This window comes from Elephantulus edwardii, unplaced genomic scaffold, assembly GCF_000299155.1.
Source record: "Elephantulus edwardii isolate Elephantulus edwardi_28Jun2011 unplaced genomic scaffold, EleEdw1.0 scaffold00001, whole genome shotgun sequence".
Lineage (NCBI taxonomy): Eukaryota > Metazoa > Chordata > Mammalia > Macroscelidea > Macroscelididae > Elephantulus > Elephantulus edwardii.
In genome coordinates, this window is record NW_006399751.1 from 31,108,560 (window position 1) to 31,115,056 (window position 6,497).

Genomic DNA, 6,497 nt, shown 5'->3' on the forward strand with positions numbered 1-6,497 from the left:
GCAGCTGGTGGGTTCAAACCCCAGATTTTAGGATTGCACCACAGCTTTTTGCCACTAGGCCACCAGTGCTCCCTTTAAATAATATAATTTTTAAACAAACATTTAAAGGAAAAGCTTTCATTGGAGTAAATATTCTTGAGTCCTTGTAAATAGGTTTTAAATGCAGTAATGAAAATAAGCAATTGCATTAAGAATATAGTTTACTTCCTGATAAAAAAGAACCCTACTAACAATGCTTTCCATCTACCTAAACCCTCATTTGCCTTCAACTTTTTTGTTTAATCCTAGGACATTTAATCCCCCTTCTCTGTAAAGAACTTTAATCCCATCATATTTATTTATTTCATTTTGTCAAAAATCTAATAGTGTGTAAATTTCTTCTTTTTCCTTTCAGAACATTTAGAAATAACATTAATACATGAAGTTTTTGACATGTGGTAGAGTCTATCCATGGGTTTTTTCAATTTTATTGAAGTCCATCAACTTTCTTTTCGCATAGAGCTCAAAATGTATTATACAACTCTAAAGCAAATTTATATAATGTATGATGTTCTACAGTTTCAAATGGGTTCAAATGCAGTTTCCAGAGTGAGCCAGAGCTTGAAAAATGTAGCTATGTAAAATAAAAACGAAGTCTATGGGGGGAAAAAACAACAACCCAAAGTCACACTGAACTTTAAAAACTATTAAGAACATATGATGTTTAAAAGATAAGGGCAAGCTGACTGATAGCATTCCAGTTCAAGATGAAATATTCCATCTGTTCTCTTTTGCAGCCAAACCAACCTATCTCTACTGTGGACGACTCAACTTTCCAACGTTTCAAACAAGCTTTTTCCCCCTATAATCAGAAGCCTGCACAACAGTCAAAAACATATCTGACAAAACAGGCCTCTTGTCATTTATTGCTGTTTACTCTTGAATGCATTTCACAGCTTGAATAAGTCTTTGTTTTACCAACTCTAGCCCACAAAAAGCTCACTTGTCAACCCACATAGAAAATAACTCAAATTGCTTCTTTACAACTTGAGATTATATAGTAGCGACAACCCTTTCATCTAGAGTACCTTAGCAATGCCAATTTATTTCTGACTTTTACATTTTAAAGCATCCAAATTGGATGGTCCAGTAACTCTCAAAAATTCCTAGTAAGCATGGAAAAAAAGAAAAAGTGGTCCTTTATGATCAAGGTCATACAGAAAAATGTAGGAGTTACCAACTGCTCAATGAGTAAGTGCATTTACATTAAAGGTTAATGTATTCAGTCTTGCAGTTCAAAAAAAGGCATCTGGTTTCAAAAGCAGAGTTGAAATGAGTCTATAAAAAAGGTAAAAATTCTTTAAAACAGCTCAGAAATAGACATGCAGCAATTTAAAATATATCACTATTTCTTTTGTGGAAAAATAACTTCATCATTCATATCTCAACCTACCAAGTGAGCATCTGCCCTCTATACATCTATTACTAACAAATACTGCCTAAGGAAACCAAATGCCATCTTGCATTGGGCAAATGTGCTACAAAGAACCTCTTTTAAAATGCTCAAGAGCAAGAATGTCTTTGGTGGGTTAGGCACAACTAATCCAAGACATGATATTTAAGTCAGGATATTTTCAATCAGGAAGGTAGAAGAATAGCCACATTTGAATTGTGATATTAGTAAAGAATATTGAATGTACCAAGTGCAAAACACACACACACACACACCACAAATCCAACACCAACATAAAAAACCTCAAAATAAAAAAGTCAATATATCTTGAAGGAAGGGCACCCAAATGCTTTTTTGAAGATGAGGATGACAAGACTCTGTCTCACTTTCTCTGAGCATGCTACCAGGAGGGTCCAATCACTAGACATCATATTTGGCAAAGCTGAGGGACAGCAAAGGGGAGGAGAAAGGGGAGGAGAGTCCTTTTTTTCTTTTTCTTTTGTCTCTACTACAAATATATAATAAGTGTTCGTTACTCTAAATACTACATATATTTGGAAAAACGTAGTGTACAAATAGATTGTATTTGTCCAATCTATAATTGTGATTATGGTTTCAGAATTCTATTCACACTAAAGTGGAGCATGGATAGGACAATTGTTCAGCACTCAGTTACTTATCAAAAGGTCACCCGTTAGAACACATCAGTTGCCCCATGGCAGAAAAAGCATGGCAGTCTGCTTCTATAAAGATCACAGTCTTGAAAAGCCCATAGGATAGGTCACTGGGAATCAGGATTGATTCTAGGGCAAGGTGTTTGGTTTTGTTTTCATTTGGTTTTTATTCACACTAAAGCAAAACATCCTTTAAAATGATCTCTCAAAAAGATACAATCAATAATGACATATGCATCAAAAGCTAGTGTATGTCAAGCATCCCTCTAGGCACTTTGAGTTCAAACCTTGGCTCCTGCTTACAAGGAGTTACGATCTCTTTGAAGTGATAAAAAATTATATAAACCTAAAAGGTTACAATAAAGGGCTAGGTACAATTAGTGCCGAATGAGTGACACAGAAAATAAGTGTTACCAGAGGCTCAAAGATATATGAGATGGCCCCCAGGGGATGTGATCCAGACAGTCTTGCAGAGGCAGTTTATCTTTCACAGCATATTACAGAAGCAGCTGAAATTGAGCCTGAAAGGAAAGAGCAGGAAACAGCGGAGGCCAAGTCCAGAGGTGACACTGTTTGAGGCAATGCCTAGATCAAACCAGCTAAAAAGAAAAATTCAAATGGAAAGATAACGACTAGGAAAAAAATAAGAGGTAAACAAATATTTACATGCCAAAACCTTTACCAGGTGAGGCCCCTTCACTTTTTTTTTTCTTTTTTTTATCTATCTTTCTACCTGTTGATCTCTCTATCAATGACTATGGGAATTAACCATGGTCTTTGGAATAAAGAAGACTTGAAAGTCAACTATGCTTCTCAACATCTGTGTGACCTAAGATGTTATTATCTGGTCTTTAGTTTTCTTACTTGTAAACTTTACCTATTCAAAAGATATTTATAATTTTTTTCTTTAAGTTGCTCACTACCAACAAGTAAATTCTAACTCACCATGACCCTTCATCAGTTTTCAAAGGCTGCAAATCGTCATGACAGGAGACAGAGCATCTTTCTTCCTCTGAACCACTGGTGGATTCGAACCACTGGGGACTAGAAGTCTTTTGGTTTAGCATCTCAACACACTGTGGAATACATCACAAGAGCTCCTTTAAGTAACAATAATAATGTAAAGTCAGAATCAACCCATAGCTGACACTCCAGAGAGGTTTCAGGAGCAGTAGCTCACATGGCACGAGACTGCCTATCTTTCTGCCATGGAACAGCTGGTGGTTTCAAACTGCAGTCCTTTGGATTGGCCGAACAATTCCTTACCACTAAGCCATCAGAGCTCAGAATCAATTCGATGCCAACTAGTTTTAGGGGCTAAGTGCTAAGGTCATAAACATTGTCTCATTTGATCTCAATGCCTCTGAGTTGCAGTGCAGGAGAAGAGTATTTGAATATACCATGAACTACCAAGGGAACACAGGTCTGTTATGGAGGGTATGAAAACAGGTAGCTCCTAAGAGGCAAGGATAATAAAGCTCCATCTCACATACTTTGGGCATGTTGCCAGAACCTTGGACTTGAAGTCTTTCATGGAAGGGTGGAGGATCAGGGCAGGAAAAGAAAACCCTGGAAAAGATTGACTCAGAAATGGTGGTAATGCAGTCAGAAACAGTGAGCTTGTCATGGGAAAGAGCAAGGTTTAGAGTCATTGTTCACAGGGTCACGATGAGTTGTTGAATGGCCATCACATAATAACAACATTTGATCCTAACAGATTCCTTTAGAGAATTTTATCATTCCCTATATGCACATGAGAAAACTGATAAGCAGATCAAATACATTTGCCCAAATCTTATGTTATTTAAAAATAAACCCCCCAAAATGGTAAAATCAGAATTAGCCAGCTACTTGGCTGAGCCCAGATTCCTCATCTTTAATTCCTCTGATGCACTAAAGATGATAAATGTAAAAGGTAGCATATTTCCTATGGTGGTATTATTGTTATTATTCCTTTAAAGATTTTATGAGATGGTTATCATCTGTGGTTTGTGTTGTGAATGACATTATTATTGTTGTAGATGAGAAAAAGGAAATCCAGATAATTTTATGTAACATACCTAGTACAGTTTGACTGATAAATAACCAAACAAAAATAGACTGATGAAACACATTGTATACTAATTGTGTATGCAACCCATACAAAATAAAAATAAAAATCCCCAATTATTGTTATTGTTGTTATGTGTTGTCAAGTCACCTGCGACTCATAACAACCCTATGTACAACAGCCCTAAACCCTACTCTATCCTGTGCCAGTCTTATGGTCTCTGACACATCTACCCCATAATCCCAGTCACTGAATCAATCCATCTCATCAAGGGTCTTCCACTCTTGAGCTGTCCCTCCACCTTCCCAAGCATAATGTCCCTCTCCAAGGACTGGTCCCTCCTTGCAACTTGTCGAAATTACGTCAGATGAAAATTCAGAATCCTTGCCTCCAAGGAGCAGTCTTGTCTCACCCACTCTAGAAAAAACTTGTTTGTTCTCCTAGTAGTCCATGATATATTCAACACTCTTCTCCAACACCACAGCAAAAAGCCATCAATTCTTCTTATATCATCCCTAGTAATTGTCCAGCTCTTCGAAGCATAGCAAGTAATTGCAAACAGAATAGCCTGGATCAGGCATACCTTAGTCTCCAGAATGACATCACTGATCTTCAGTTCTTTGGAGGGGTCTCTGACAACAGACTTTCTCAATGCAATTTGTCTTTTAATTCGTGGCTGCTGGTACTAAGATTGTTGGTTGTGGAGCCAAGCAAGCTAAAGCTGTTAACAATCTCAATCTCTTCATCATCTACCATGATACTGCAAGTTGGCCCAGTGGTGAGAATCCTTTTTTTCTCAGTGCTTAGCTTCAATCCATATTGAATACTGCAGTCCTTGACTTTCTGCAGCACGTGCTTCAGGTCCTCCTCAGTTTCAGCAATTAAGGTTGTGCCATCTGCATAATGCAGATTATTGATGAGTCTACCTCCAATCCTGATGCCACACTTCTCCTCATAGAGCCGAGCCTCCCAGATAATCTGTTCCACTTATAGATTGAAAAGATATGGAGATAGGACACATACTTGGAGCAACTCTTCCCAATTTTGAACTATGCAATGTTTCCTCGTTCTGTTCTGATGACTGCCTCCTGGTCCAAGTATAGGCTTCACATAAGTATAATCAAGTGTTCTGGGATTCCCATTCTTCTCAGAGTCAGTCACAGTTTGTCGTGATCTACACAGTCAACTGCCGTTACATAGTCAATGAAGCACAGATAGACATTCCTCTGGTACTGTCTGCTTTCGGCCAAGATCTATCTGACATTAGCTATAATATCCTAGTACCATGGCCTCTTCTAAATCCAGCCTGCACTTCAGGCAGTTCTCTATTGATGTGTTGCTCCAGTTGTTTTTGGATAATCTTCAGCAGAATCTTGCTTGCATGTGATATCAATGATACTGTTTGATAATTTTCACACTCTGTCAGGTCATCTTTCTTTGGAATGGGAACAAATAGAGACATCTTTCAGCCAGTAGGCCAGGTTTCCCTCCAGATTTCTTGGCACAACTTGGTGAGCACATCCAGGGCAGCGTCTGTTTGTTCAAATATGTTAATGGGCATAGCGTCAATTCCTGGGGACTTGTTTTGTGCCAATTCTTTCAGAGCAGCTGAACTTCTTCCTTCCACAGGCTCTTGCTCACATTATTTTATAAAATTATTTTGTGCCCACCAATTCCTTTTGGAACAATGACTCTGTATACTCTTTCCATTGTCTTTTAATACTTCCTGGATCATTTAATATTCTGCCCAAAGCATCCTTATGTTTTGCAACTCGAGGCTTGAGTATGTTCTTCAGTTCCTTCAGCTTAAGAAATTCTGAGAGAGTTAGGCCCCTATGATTTTCTGACTCCAGCTCTTTGTACAATTCATTGTAATACTTTACTTTGTCTTCCCACACTGCCCTTTGAGATCTTCAGTTCAGCTCCTTAATATCTTGTTTTCTTCCCTTTGCTTTGGTTTCTTGGAAATCTACTGCAATTAGTATTACATTTAAAAATAGAAACTTGGTTGATACAGTTCTTACATTTCAAACTAAAATGTTTGAGTTTTTTCCTAAAACAATGAAACTTCATTGCAAGTTTCACTTTTTTGTTTAATCTAAAATAGAATAATAAAACACTCTTATAGAAATATTTCTGTATCTTAAAGTTGTTTACTTCATAGTTCCAAATAGAACAAAGGTTTCTTTGTGCCTCTTGTTTATCCCTTAAATGTCAATAACACCTCATTGTACCTTATGGACATATTTTAGTTTGCTTGGCTCCATAGTCAACAGTCTTGGCACCAGCAGCCAGGAAATTAAAAGGCGCATTGCCATGGGAAAGTCTGCTGTTAGGGACC